The sequence below is a fragment of the Hylaeus anthracinus genome, unplaced genomic scaffold, assembly GCF_026225885.1.
Source record: "Hylaeus anthracinus isolate JK02 unplaced genomic scaffold, UHH_iyHylAnth1.0_haploid 11994, whole genome shotgun sequence".
Lineage (NCBI taxonomy): Eukaryota > Metazoa > Arthropoda > Insecta > Hymenoptera > Colletidae > Hylaeus > Hylaeus anthracinus.
In genome coordinates, this window is record NW_026534341.1 from 13,909,276 (window position 1) to 13,924,931 (window position 15,656).

The 15,656-nt window shown below is 37.5% G+C and overlaps 2 long non-coding RNA genes across 2 annotated transcripts in view; one reads left to right on the forward strand and one right to left on the reverse strand.

Moving 5' to 3' along the window:
* The window catches only part of LOC128888686 (uncharacterized), a 193,317-nt gene that overhangs the window by 141,119 nt on the left and 36,542 nt on the right, over window positions 1-15,656 (forward strand). The gene's annotated exons all lie outside the window — the stretch shown is intronic.
* On the reverse strand, window positions 326-7,713 carry LOC128888684 (uncharacterized). Its single transcript, XR_008460317.1, has 4 exons — window positions 7,613-7,713; window positions 6,395-6,563; window positions 2,670-2,987; window positions 326-779 (listed from the first exon to the last, which is right to left on the reverse strand). It is a non-coding gene; the product is annotated as an uncharacterized LOC128888684 (long non-coding RNA).

The following is a 15,656-nucleotide window of genomic DNA, read 5'->3' on the forward strand; positions in this document are numbered from 1 at the left end:
CTTTGAAATAAAGTAAACATACGAAGTTGAAAACGAGTGGTAAATTAGTTGTTGAGTTATCATTCCCGCGGGTTAAATAAATAAATATTCTTTAAAAAAAACGCCATATCTCAAAAATTTCTTCCGACGCCAACGGTATTCCAGCGACCTGAAGCCTTTGGAAAACGTTTGATAACGTACCGCATAATAACGTAACGATAAAAAAGTATAACCGACTTCGAAAAGGAGGAGGTTACTTAATTCGACATGTATATTTCTTTTTTCTTTTTTATTGCATTTGTTCACATTCTCGTGCATTTTACCATATTCCGACTAGTCACAAATGAATAAACATCCGCAGTCTAGTAATCATCCTTGAACGTCCAAAACCATGTTCTCGTAGCGGATCCCGGAATCGCAGTTCGCGGCTCGATCCTAGGAAACTATGAAATTCTGGCTGTGCAGAATCAACACGATAAATCAGCTCCAATAATAATCGCTGGGCACCATGGGTGAGCAGCAGCTGGTCACTCGACCGGTAGACTGGTTATTGTTCAACGGGGCGAACTTCATTTTTCATCGACGCGCCACGGAATCGATCGTCAAGCGACCGGAATGTTTCCGAGATCCATCAAATTCTGCGTGGGCTAGTCGCGCAATAAAATCTTCTGTTTACAAGCACCAGCCGCGCCAAGAATAGTATCAACACCACTGCGATAGTTTCCTGCTGAAGGCCCTCCAACGTTGAACAATCGAGGTTGGCAAGTTTCACCGATCGCCTTCTTTTATAATAACTGCTTCTACGAAAAATTAAATATGAATTTAGGCGATTAGATATAACTCAATTGTTATAATTGTAAATAAAAAAAGACTGATAGAATTTAAAGATCACTCGTCAACAAGGTAATAGTAGTATATAAACTTCGCTTGGATCCCAAAACACCAGGACGTCACAGGGAATTAGTTAACTGATAAAGTAGCTAAAGAAGTAACATATGTAAGAAACAACAGACATCGATAGCTGTATCTCTTTCATGGGCATAACTGGAATCTTAAGAAAGACTATCTGGCTAGGTTCGTAAGAAGCATGGTTTTATGAAACTGATATTAAAGGGAAAGCATGTTTCAAAGATTATTATGAATTATTCAAAACATCATAAATACATCAATGTAACCTGTTGTCATACATTACTAGACTGCAGATGTTTATGCATTTATGAAAGCATCTATAATATAATAAATTAATTTTTCTAAAAAATAATATAACCCACTTCGAAAAACATTAAAAATGCATTATTTAAACTGCATTATTACTCAGCAGGTCTTGATAAATTTAAATAAATTATTGCATACAGTGTGTTAAATACAATGCAACCTTTTCGAAGACGGCGAAAAATTTGAAATTTCCTATATTCAAAATTACCAAACATAGTTCATTACTTTCTGTCGGAGGAACAAAAAATATTGCTATTATTATATCCGCTTTAGACATCGTATACATTAATACTATTCAATATTCCCGCCCCCACGAAATACTATCCCAAACCTAGTTACACAGTATTTCAATAAAGAAAGTATACAGGGTGTCCCGAAACTCTCATAGGAGCCGGAAATGGGGGGTAGCTGAGACGATTCTGAACACTAATTTCCTTTGCAAAAACGTCAGATGAGGTTTTGTTTTTGAATTATTACCGAAAAACACCGACCAATCACAGCGCCCTAGCGTAACCAGCCAGTTCTGGCTCGAGCTTATGCACTCGCCGCTGAGCGCGCGCTAATAGGGCGCTGTGATTGATCGGTGTTTATCGCTAATAATTCAAAAATGAAGCCCCATTTCCTTCTGCAAAAGAAATTGTTGTTCAGAATCGTCTCAACTACCTCCCATTTCCAGCTCTTACGTGAGTTTTAGGGCACTCTGTATATTATACATTAGCATTAATCAATATTGCCCCCCCCCTTCCTCACAAAGAAAAATGATTGTCATTATTATATCCCCTTTAGACATTATATACTTTAAGACTTTTCAATATCGCCGCCCCCGCCAAATACTATCCCAAACATTCTTAGACAGTATTTTCATATAGAAAGTATATACATTAGCAGTGATTAATATCGTCACCTCCAGCCTTCGCAAAATTAAAATGCCCCAGACCCACTCAGACAGTATTTCCGTGTAGATAGTATCTACATTAACTGTATGCAATATTGCCCCCCCCCCCCTCACCAAAACAAATACATCAAACTCTCTCAGACAGTATTTCCACGTAGACAGTACACGGACATCTATACATTAACAGCATTCAATATTGCCGCCCCCACTAAAAACTAACCCAAATCGGAATTAAAAAGTTTTAATTTTGCGCTGTTTCCGAAGAAGTTACATTGTATTTAATATGTGGTATTTAATAATTTAATCAAACTCATCAAGAGCTGGTGAGTAATAATGCAGTTTAAATAGAAATTATTATATATATATGCTTTTAATAAGCAATTATATTGTTGCGAGCACCCTATGGATGAATCCAAGACCTGCTTGTTCTCGCGACCAGAACAAAAGGACAGCGAAAAGAAGACGATTGGATCGATCGCCTGTCAAGCTGTCAGTCTGATTGAGACGCCATTGCGAGCAGACATATCGAGATATTGTTTCCGTGTTTACAGATTATAATCAATTATATTTGTTCAGTTACCTTTGTTGTTTAGTAAAGCGTTGTAAACGTAACATTGGTGTCAGAAGTGGGATGACTATTCGATGTGGCATGTCCACGCGCGCTTCCACGGCCTCCACAGAGTCTTCCCCTGGATCGTCGGGCAAAGCTTCCCTGCAGGAGCTGTTCGCTAACCTACAGTCGAAGATCGTGGGACAAATCCAGCAACAGCAAAAGGACGACGAGGTCCGCAGGATGGAGAAGGACGAGTAGGACCGCCAAACACAGGCGACCTTCAAGGCGTCCATGACGAACCCCCGGAGGAGTGCATCCAGGTCATATTTTCTTCAATTCCTAGAGCTGGTGAGTATTTATAAAGACTAGCTAGAAATTATTTCGTACTTTTTACTGGATTTGTCATACTTTTAAACAATTATATCTAAAGCTGGCGAGTATTCATACAAATAGTATACCAGCTTTGATAATATGTTTTTTTTTTCAGTTTAACGACAACGATTTGTTCAGTTGTTTGAATAACCATTCAGTAATCTCAAAATAATAGAACATAACTAGGACTTTTGGTATGCTTTACAATGAACTCTCTGTTTTGAGTATTGTATATTCAAATAGAAAATGACAAACTTAAGAGCTTATCATTGAGTAATATTATGTCAGATTTTCGAACGAAATAGAAAAAATGGTAATTTTAAATTGCATACTTTGTGAAACTTAAAATTAAATAAATAAATATATTTTTAAATGAAATATAAAATACATTTCTTTTAATTATGAAATCCAACTAATTACTTCGATAATAAACAATCCTTTTTTATCAAATTTGAATATTTTCATTTACGTTAATTAGACTAACTTTAGAAGTGGCATCAACAATGATTAAACTTCTAGAATCCCATCAATCTTAAACTAGCCTTGCGTTTAAAGTGATGTAAGGCAGGGACGGTCAACATTTTATTCAAATAATATACAATGAAGAAAATCAACATAATAAAAAACGCTTCGCTACCTTCACACTGTCAAGATGTTCATTTTATTTTGTTCACTGTGAAATATTTCATTCTGAAATTCAAACTCTTCTTTTTATCTTGGGAGTAACAACTGAACAGTTATTTAATTTTCATTCGTTCTTCGAAATATTAATTTCGATTAGAATTTTATATATCTTTCGTTTTTTTTCGATTTTGTATATCGGTGCTTTATTCTCAAGAGGATCGATTTTGATAATTTGTCTAGTATGTACTCGTTCAACGTCGCAGACGCCTCGGCTAACTGGTCCGTCCATTATTCATTATTTCTACTTGTATTGAAGTCTGTAAATATTACAGTGATAAGTTATTATCTGTTTTATCTGATTCTAGCTGAATTGGGGATAATAAGATTGATGGAAAACAGGTAGTTCCATATCACCATTAAAGTTTACAAACGCAAGTAGAAATAATTAATAACGGACAGACATGTTAGGCAGTTGTGTTCAATCGAACACATATCCCAAGAATCTTCGAGATTACACTTACACTAAGAATTACACTTTCTACAAAACGTAGATTCGTATCAAAAAATTTTATTTTATATTTCTGATTCATTTTTTCACATAAAATCTATATAATTATATTTGTATTTTTTCAAAACACTATTGCACGTTACAGATTTAATTGAAAAATATGCCTAAACAATTTGAAAACTTACTTGAGCTACAGATCAACCAGCAAATTTTTAATTGCAATAAATAATAACTGTTTTTTTGTATTACAAACGTTTCAACTCATATAGGTTAAACATATAGTAAACAATTAATTAAATGTATACAGGGTGAACCACATAACTCTTTACAGCTCAATATCTCGAAAACTATACCATCGATTTTAAAGTTCTTGGTCTTAAATTGCATGGATCTAAAGGACTTTTTTAACTACACTCGCCCCCCCCCCCAAAAATAGGGACACTTCTTCAAAACGTCATAACTATGGGAGTTTTCAACCTATTTTCGTGAAACTTCGTCAGGAGTAGTTTTGAAGTGTTCTCTGGGTGTGTGCAAAGTTGCATTGGCAAGGGTTGATGAGAAGGGGTTAATTCACCCCCTTAAAGGAGGGTGCGTCGGAAAACGTCACTTCTGAAGGTGCCAGGAATAATGGAAAGGGTTAAAAAAATTAAAAAAAACCTTTAGGGCGACTCTCTTTGATGCCCTCTACAAAATGCACTCCTTGAAATCCCTCTCGGACAAACCCACCCCCCACAAACCCCCACACGCTCTAAAATCCACAATTTTTCGACGACGGTCTCGATTTTAGACTCAATGCATTCTTTGGACTTACCTGATCCAGAAAATGCCATTACACATACCGTGCATCCCATAGGCACCCCTTGGGAGGGGGGTGTAACAGTTCTCAAATTTTCAACCCCCTTCGTAAGAGAGCACTTCCACACATCGAAGGGCGATGAAATTCACCATGTTTTTTCTCGATATGTTAAGGATGAATGCCGAAAAGGTCCCGGTTCGAAAACTGACCCCGAACTGAAAGGAGGGGGGGCAGAGGTAGGGGTGGTCCACCCCTAAGTGTAAGGGCTGGAACGTTGTCACGTTGCGTGGATTACATGTCCAACAGTCCAGGGTACCGGGCTGACACAGTTTTGATGTCTTTTTCCCGCGTGAATGACAATAAAATACGAAAATGTCAATTTTTTTTAAAACTCGCTTCCAAATTCAGGCACATCTGCAGGGTGAACGAGTAACTCCATATCAACGCCGTTGATGGATTCGGATGCGCGAATGCTTTATTAACAGATCCCCCAAAAATCAGATTTTTTTAATCACGCTTTCGTTGTCAAATTGGAGTATATTTGAAAGAGTAATAAGTGGGCCGGACGGAGCCGGCATTCAGAAGTGGAGAGAGGGCCTGCAGCTGAACGTGGTCAGACCAGACCGGACTCCAATTTAACGTGGGCTGACTTTCAGTTCGGGGTCAGTTTTCGAACCGGGACCTTTTCGGCATTCATCCTTAACATATCGAGAACAAACATGGTGAATTTCATCGCCCTTCGATGTGTGGAAGTGCTCTCTTACGAAGGAGGTTGAAAATTTGAGAACTGTTACACCCCCCTCCCAAGGGGTGCCTATGGGATGCACGGTATGTGTAATGGCATTTTCTGGATCAGGTAAATCCAAAGAATGCATTGAGTCCAAAATCGAGACCGTCGTCCAAAAATTGTGGATTTTAGAGCGTGTGGGGGTTTGTGGGGGGTGGGTTTGTCCGAGAGGGATTTCAAGGAGTGCATTTTGTAGAGGGCACCAAAGAGAGTCGCCCTAAAGGTTTTTTTTAATTTTTTTAACCCTTTCCATTATTCCTGGCACCTTCAGAAGTGACGTTTTCCGACGCACCCCCCTTTAAGGGGGTGAATTAACCTCTTCTTATCAACCCTTGCCAATGCAACTTTGCACACACCCAGAGGACACTTCAAAACTACTCCTGACGAAGTTTCACGAAAGTAGGTTGAAAACTCCCATAGTTATAATGTTTTGAAGAAGTGTCCCTATTTTTTTGAGGGCGAGTGTATATAAACGTGAAACGTCCCCTTCCCCTTTAAAAAGGGGGAGGGAATATCTTTATAATTTTGAATAAAATCCTCTATATAACGTTACATATATAGATTGTACAGGAAAAAAACAAGTAAATTTTGTCTGAACCATGTTTTGTCAGATGTTTTTCATAATGAGATATAACAATTTGAAGTTTCGATTCGTAGGTACTTACTTGAAGCGCTCGGAAATAACATTATTAACTCATGAACATATCATAACGAAAACGGACCCTCCTTTCTGTTGCGAAACACCACTCACTGTACACCACTTTTTATACGACTGCCAAAAACTTTCCTCCTAGCACCACAAATACAAGATAAACCCGAATACCGCCTTCACCCCTGAAAAACATATTAAAAATAGCATTCAATTCCTTAACAAAACCAAAATCTTCCACAAAATATAAGTTATTCCAGAATTCGTTGCTAATGACCGCAATGTCGATACGACGTAAGTCATTAAACAGAAAAAAAATGTATAATAGGATTTGTAGTTTTCTTTTACATAGAAACTAGTTTTTCCGACGTTTGGTATTGACATTAAACTTGCACAAATACAAATATCTAGTGATTCAGTAGAATTATTTGTTCAGATTTAATTATAAATGTGTTCAATTAGCTGCGCATTTACCTCAGATATTATAGGCTTTCTTCGCGATCTTCATCATTAAAATTGTTGAGATTATGTTCTGGAAATATTAAAAATCATTAGGTATGAAAACATTGTTAAAAATATGGGCTAAAGGATACAAATTTACTGCACCATTTTTCCAAAGAGAGACGAACGTAATTAATAATTGCCGTACGTAAATGAGTTGAATTATATTAGAAAATCATAATCGGCGCGTTTTTGGCCATCTTGGCGATACATTGAAGATCTTGATGCGCCTTTATTTTTATGTCGGCCCGATGCGACGTGTCACGCGTTCTATCAGTTCGATCGCTACGCTGACTTTTCACATGTGAACAAACTATTATTGTAAGATATGTCTGCACTCATTCATATCATATAGGTATATCCGATTGATTTGTCGTTAAATACTCGATATTCCAGATATCGTTATTGTCAGATAACGAGGTTTATAACGGAACAGTGTATGATTCCCACAACGCGAGCCCATAATATCTTTTGTGGGTTCACCTTGACATATGAGCTCGAGAAGAACAAATTATGAATAAAAATCATGCGTGGAATGTACTGCAAGAGAAATGAAAGGCAGTCGAAACTGAATCTTTGGGAAAAGTGGTAGCTAGAATGTCTCGAATGAACCTATGCTGCTAATTGGACTACTTTAATTAAGGAAAAGTATACCATCTGTCTAATTATTTGAGAACCCTGTCAATTAATTCCACTTCAATAAATATGAATTTATTACAAAATAGGTTTTTACTTGCGTTCCATCTCGAACAAATTACAAACACGGTAGAGTAGATTGAAATTAATAGCCGGTAGTATATTATTATACTACCGTGACTCGACAGTGCAATTCGCGTGAGTTCTGTGACTGGTTTCCAACCACGAAAAGAGGCGACGAAAAACGCCAGAAGAAAGCAGGAGAAAGAGCAGAGGCGAGGTGACTTTTGAACGAATTCCACTCACTCGCTTCACGGCTGCTACGCATATTGTTCTATTTATGTAACCATTGTTCATCCATCGTTTAGGATAAATTTAGATGGCCGACAGAGAGGGCCGCTCTCTCGCTCGCGGAATGCCGGGTCGACTTCTTAAACGTTTCTTCTCCCGGCTTCGATTCCTCACTCTTTCTAGCTGCCACCCTCTCCTCGCGCCCCTGCCCGTCTCTGCTCGCGTGCTATTAATGATACCGATTAATTTAGAACTATTGGGTTTCCCAATTAGCCAATCGGAGCCAGCGATATGCGGCTGGTCTGCCTTTCCGCGGCTTTCTTCTGCCCAACCCGGCCAAACATGGACAGAATTTCGAGGAAAAGAGCATCCCTCTGCGATTGGATCCTCGTCTCCAATCATTTCTGACATTGCTTGTTGCTAACGATTTCTGTCACGGCTTTCGAGAAACTATTAAGATTTTGATGAAATCAGAAATTAAGCAGCCACGCGTTTCGTTGGCGGAGAAGAGACATCTTCTTTTATCAACCTCAAAATTAATGACTTCTGGGCTTAATCAAGACCCCTTTGGAATCCTTTACCAGGTTTTAATTAAGACGTGTCATCATTCCGAACCCGTTAAAGAAACGAGCCAATTTTGGGTGAATTTTTGACACGAGTAGGCGATACCTCAAGTTCAATTTGGAATACATGAATATGTACATCTTTAAGTATGTCTCTTAGTATTAAAGAGTATGAAAAAATAAAATAAATATATATAAAATAAATAAATATTGAAATAGCATTTTTTCAGGTAGCCGTCACGGAATCATCTTTTTTCAGATATTTTTACTCAACTAAAAAAAAGATATGAATTTAAAAAAAAAAACGGCTAGAACTCTTCCAAAAATTGGTTAAGTAAGAGGTGGACAAATCTTTTAAAAAATTTAAAAAGCATACGTCTGGAAAGTGTACACATGCTGAAGGTCTACGGTATTAGACCCCCCGCAGATAACATACTCCGACCTAAATTAGACCTAACCAAGACCCCCCGGAAACCAACATACATCCCCGAGAGCAACCATGTATTGTACATACCTGTGAGGAGAACTGCAACGCGTTTGGTTGGGTGCTTTGCTCCGGACCTCCATTTCTTTACACTATGAAGAAATATTGTGCATGATACAAGCTTCTGAAGCAACTCTGAACTGTTGTAAAATGTTTACAAAAATAGTAAACAACAAACAACGGCCTGCTACGCGAGACTTGCGCAGCTACTATTATTGAGCGTTTTTACGAATGTCTCGGAAACTTAAACTGACTGCAGCATACATGTACAGGGAAAAGTTGTTCAAAATGATGTCCGTGATATCATATTTCGGTCATCATATAATTGGTCATCATTCGGATATCATATAAGGTCATGAAAATTGGAGGTAGGGAAGATTTTCGACAACCTCAACCAAAGTTAAATTGCGATAAAATGAAAACAAAATTTATTTTCACTTAAAAAAAAAATAGAAAAAATGAATTCGGCCCACTATGGATCTTGCTGCATTAAATGGAAAATGAAAGAAAGTTTCTAGTGGGAAAAAACAAACAAATTTAAGAGTGTAAAAATTAAAAAAATTTTTTTTTTTTGAAAACTCAAAAATTTTTATAGAAGATGAATTTAAATATTTTGTTTTGTCTTATTACTCATTAAATATCCTTAATTATCGAAACTCATATTGAAGGCGGTTACACACTTAAACTTCAGTGTACGAAGTATAGTCTATATTTGACAGTTACTGGGTTAAGCATGCGAGAAGAAGCTATAGTTACGCGATCTTGTAAATTATACATTTACTTTCTTTTCATTCTATACATAGGTTGAAACAGAAATAGACTATTGAAAGTATGCGTTAGCGACCTACTTTAAGCCATTATTTACGTTTTCCTTTTCTGAAACAGGATCTGTTGACTCAATTGAAGAGAATAACGTGTGATGTTACTTTTCCTTTGCTTCTAAAGTATGTATATTAAATTTTAATTGAATTGGTATTGATATAAATTTCTAGTTTGTAACTGATAGCATCTATTGAAATGAATTTTTAACGAGGTAATAGAGGTTTGTAATATATATCTAATATCTGAATAATAAAAATTGTATACCTGGAATGTTTCAAACAAGTTCTTAGTTTTTCATTCATAGTTGGTACAAATCTTAATTCCAATTAGAGCCTAGAAGAATAGTTCCCAATCTAAACAATTAGTATATTCTCCGATTTGTACAAATGCCTTTAGCTGTTTTGTTATGATGCTGTTGGTATAATATTTTGGAGGACTTTGGGAACTTGGTTACATTAACTATATTTGTGCCCTCTAATTTCCAATGTAATATCTCGGTATTACTTTAAATTAAATTTAGCCTTTATAATTGCTCTAGAAAAGACAAGAAATAAATTAACATTTTGTGGAAATAAATCTTGCTTTCTTTCTGATATAGAGTGTCCCTAATTGAAGTGTCAAAAGTTTACGAGCATGTAGGGCACCGATAAACTAAGAAAAAAGGCCTTTAGAGACTTGTTCGTTTTTTCTACATTTTGGAGAAAATCGTGAAAAAGGAAAAAAATTTTCGTCTTTCCTCTCATTTATTTACACTTACTGATTCTGTTAATCACTTATTTAATGCGGACACTGTTCAAAATGATGATTTCTTGCTGCAATGCATGCGTTACATCTATTAGTTACCGCTGGAGCTTGATATTGCTCTCGAGATATTTGATGTACTGCAGCCACGATTCGGCTTCTCAGTTATTCTCTCGGGTTGATTGGTATCAACTAAATCTTCTACTGCAAAACTCCAAACAAATGTAAACATTTGATCTTATACTGTAATTTTTTGTTTCTTTGAAAGTTTAAAAAAAGAGAAAAAAATATTGGGGGTACAAATTAATTCGGTGCCTATAAGCGCTTTAATTTGAAAATTTATTTACACATGAACGGATATGGATTTAATTATTAAAATAATTTTCATTACTTTTTACAACTTTGTCCCATCTTTCGAGCCATTGACGAGTGCCATTCGAAAAAAACTTGACAGTTTCGATGCGATGAAGTCATCGATGTTTTTTCAGACCACGTCAACTGATGAGAAGTACTCATCAACCAAGTGATGTTTAAGTAATCGGAATTTCCTAGCCAAGTGGATAAATCATATCCTTCATACCTGTTGCAGCATATGGGCGAGTGTTGTCATACTCCAAAATCACTTGGCTTGTTTCGTTGCCAATATAAGATATTTCTTGCTCTAATGCATCGCTCAGGCGGATTACTTGTTGTTGGTAATAGTCAGCATTAATCGTCTGTTCTGAATTCAGTAGTACATAATGAACTACACCCTTTATACCACACTTGATGCTCAGCAAATCTTTTTTTTTTTTTAAATTTCCACTACAGAATTTTTGATATCACTTTTGACAGGTTTTATATATCACATCTTCTCCTAGAGCAGCGCGAACCATTTCCTTAGCCTCATATGCACTTTTTTAAGTCAAAAGTGAATAGAATACAGTGTCTGAAATTTATACTTTATATCTAACAATAAGTAAACTATTTAGTTTTAAAATGCAGTTATACGACAAGAAATACGATATATAGGGTGTTCTAGAATTAGCATAAGAACCAGAAATGGGGATAGCTGAGATGATTCTGGGGCACAATTTCCTTTGCAAAAATGTCGGATGATGCTTTATTTTTTAATTATTAAACCAATAACAGCGCCCGAGTAGCGCGCGCTCGGCCGCGAGAGACTGGGCCGATGTCTGGCCATCGCCAGCGCTACTCGGGCGCTGTGATTGGTCGGTGATTTTTCGTTAGTAACTCAAAAACGAAGCACCATCCGACATTTTTGCAAAGGAAATTGTCGTTCAGAATCGTCACAGCTAGCCCCCTCCCTCATTCCCGGTTGCTACACTAATTCTAGGACACCCTGTAAATATACTTAATTAATTTGTATGCTTAGTAAATTAATCCAAATTTACTTCGACTATAGGAACCTAAGTTTCGTGAAAATTCAACAATATAGTATTCGGTCTTTTGTACTGCAAACAATTATTTGTTTAATATAAGTAAATTCGAAACAACTTTGCGATATCCCTTCAAGAAACTAAAAGTATGAAAATTTCATTCGTTTATTCCATTAAATTCAATTTGCGTGTACAAAGGGTCGAAACTGTCCCGTACATAGTTCGCATCGTAAAATGAAGTACAAGTAAAAATACTCGTCGCGAAAGGGTTAATGGAGGAAACAATAAGTGTGGAACTATTAGGATTAAACGCGTCCTTTCCTCTGCATGTTCTCAGTCAGCTAGTCAGGGCACCGGTGATCGCATAAATTCACGCTGCGACGATAGAACTTGCGATGAACGAGCGAGGAAGATAAAGGACATATAAATACGTACTCGGGGCGTGTTGTGATATTAATACAATCACGGATCACTCCCGTGTTGGCTGGCAGCCGCGCGCAGACACTAGATTATCTGAATCGGGGTGAACGACTTTATATAGCATAGGAGTGAGTGTCTTTGCGGCTCCTTGGTTCTCGCTTTGTTGTCGGGATTCGGTTGTTCAGACAGTGAATCAAAGGGTCGCAGGCGAAAGAGGCTGAGAATGGAATGCGCGGAAGTATCCCAGCGGAAAAAAGTTTTTTGGGAGAGGGGAGAGTTGACGCTTTTAATTTCTTCGCAGGTTTTTTGGACGACGTCGAAGATTTGTGGCGACTTCGTCGCTCTCGCTTGTACGCGCCGCTTTTTCCAAATTGCTCGTTGTTTTCTTCCTTGCTACTAGCTTTCTCGATCGCAGAAGACTTCGCGATGACAAAGAGAGACGTTACTTTTGGGAGAAACAATTCCAGAGAGCAACCCCAATGATTGACAACACCTCTTTCTGCATTTCTTGAAATCCAGCCACGTAACTGCCGTAGGCCGTTGCTTTTAATCCTTTGCACTATAATTGTTCTCTTAATTTGTTACCGGTCAAATCTGATTTTATTTTATGGTCTTGATATTTCAACAAGATGATGCTTTCAAAAGGATAGATGATATAAAAATATTTAGCATTTCGTTATTTATACTTTTTTATGGTATGATACTTTTTAAAATAATTTCCTACACCTAAAAATGAATTCCTCTCGCAAGTTTCACAATATTACTCTGCAAATATGTACCAAATATTTAAGCAGCAGAACAAACTCAATGCTAGCAATCATTGAATTCAACAAAAGATTTCCCTTTAAACGTTTTAGATTATATTTAAACAAGTGATAAAGAACACTAATATTATTACAGTAACCTGGCTACAGGTTAATGTAATGATGATATTGAATTGGTGAATACACAATATAAGCTAAAAATGTACATGTATACATAGTCTTTATATCAGTAAAGATAATTACTGATCGATTTCTGAAGAGATGACTTTTGTTTTAAACTTAATTTTTTGAGATTAGGAAGTCGTGTCTGGTTCTTGAATCAGTAAATTATCACTACACAGACCCTTCTTATTAAATTACATATATTAATTAAAAGAGAAATTGAAATTACAATATCTATAAGAAACAAAATATATAACTGTGGAAGAATATATGAGCAATTAAAAAAATAAGTTTTATATACATATATTCCACGTGGCACACACAAGAAAAACGAAACAGAAAAAGAAAGTATTACATTTTGTTTCAGTAGATAAACTACAGGCGAAAGTTAGCATGCCCCTGCATCCCACTAATCCGTAATATAATAACGTGCGTAATTTAACCTCTTCAGGGACGATTTCTCTTCGCGATTGTATTATATCTCTTACTGTACACCGGAAATAACATTATCATTGCAGCCAAACCATAAAATTTGTACTCCTCTTGTTGAGGGATTTCGTAATGAATAAGTTATTATCAAATTTTTGTTCTTTCTATTATTGACAGTAATTATAATTACAAAAAAAATAAACGTCCACATTATGGCCAAGGGCATGAAGAGTTTAGTATTCAGATTCGGAAAAACTCAAAATTTTGTGACGGAGAAGCTCCTGTGCGCTCTTCTAGATTTTTAGCGAATTTCAGGCTGACTCTGCGAGGCTGTTTCTGTTTCCTTCTGGGGGTCCTTCGAGAGGGTTGGGAAAATTGCATGAAATGTAAGTAAAAATAGGTCTGTAGCGTCGGAACTGAAGTTATTTCTTGAGTTCCGTGATTCAGAAAATAAAATGCAAATAAACATGTTAGTAAATAAAAGCAACAATATTTGGGGGTAAACCCCGAGGAAAAAAGATCTTGCGGCCAAAAACCTCGTAAAATATATTTTAAATTGAAGAATACATGCATGCATGTGAGTGTGTAAATTATGCGTTTATGTGCCAGAATGATTGCGTATGCCATGATCATTCGACGGATCATGCATGATCGCTATAATTCGAATGACGACGTTGAGTCGTCATCGACAATACCGATTAACGGTAGCGTTTATAATTTAGATAATTTTATGTTATGTGTTATCATTTTGTGCTACTTGCGTACCTTTAATGTAGCAAGATTGCAGATACAATGGAGACGATGCGTCGTGGATGATGCTTTCCATACAATTGAACGAGACTCTGTTTCTTTTTGCGAATTTCATGTTAAACCTATTTTTTTTTTTTTGTCTAACGCTGACAACGCATCGTGGTCGGCGACGTTAATTACTTCAGACATGTATAGTATTTGTCTGAGAAGTTTGTCAATGACTGAACTAGTCGCGCGATATTCAAACACTTGGATCTGTTTCGATCCACCAAGGTCCAAACATTTTCCAGCTCCCTTGCCTACTACTTGAATCGAATGTGCATGTTGTTATGTTTGTTGCCAACAAGACCCATACGGAATACGTCTTGAACTCATTCGGCATTATAATCAAGTGCATCGCTACTATGTGCCTATCATAGCAACAGTTGTTTATAAAAGCTCCTGAATGTCTTAAAAGAAGTCTGTGTTTGGCAAAATTGAAAGTCGCTAATTCGAGAATCCTCCCTCAGCTCTTGACACCGTAACGGCACTGGTCAGGATCGAACGTCAGTCATTCCGCAAGGAAAGGAGCCCTGGCGGCACGTTCAGTTTTCCTCCTGGCACTTGACCCTCGCGTCAGCCAACTTAGCGCGAACAATGTGGACGATTAACGAATCAACGGAAGAGACGTACCCGCGGAGTGTTCTAGTACGCTTCGTGGAGCGGAAATGATCTCCACTGGCTGCCCTCCTACCCGTCCAGGTTCCCGCCGCGCCGCACCGCTCGAGTTTTCCCTCCTCCCACCTTTCCTCTCCCTTGGCAACAGTTCCCCTCTACAATCGGCAATCGGCGATCCGATCAACCGGAACCTCTCGAATTCACCGAGCCAGGCCACAAGTATCTCGCTGAAGACCGCTCCTTCGACGATATCGACTGCCAATCATGCGTTTACCCGGATGGGCCTAATCCCTCGAGGACTCTTCTTCGAAATCGCCGTGTACGGCTGCCGAGGAAACATTCAACGGAGACGCTGAATGAAGAGGATTCACTTGCGGAGTAATGTACGCGTGTCAGATTGTGACACCTCTGAAAGGGCTTTTGGCTTCCCTGCGTAGAGAAGGTTCCTGGAGACGTTCGTGTTGTCTTTCAAAGCCAGTCGCCTTTGGGTGAATCGAGCTACGCGGTGTCCACTTTAGACCCTCAAACTTCGATCCACGAATGTCTAATTCCGTAAAATTTTATTTACTCGTCAACTGATTTACTTTCAACATCATGAAAGTATTCTTGTATACCGTTCTTAGTTCTTTTGTAATTTGATATTTTACGCACACCCGTGTTGTATTCTGGAATGAGAACG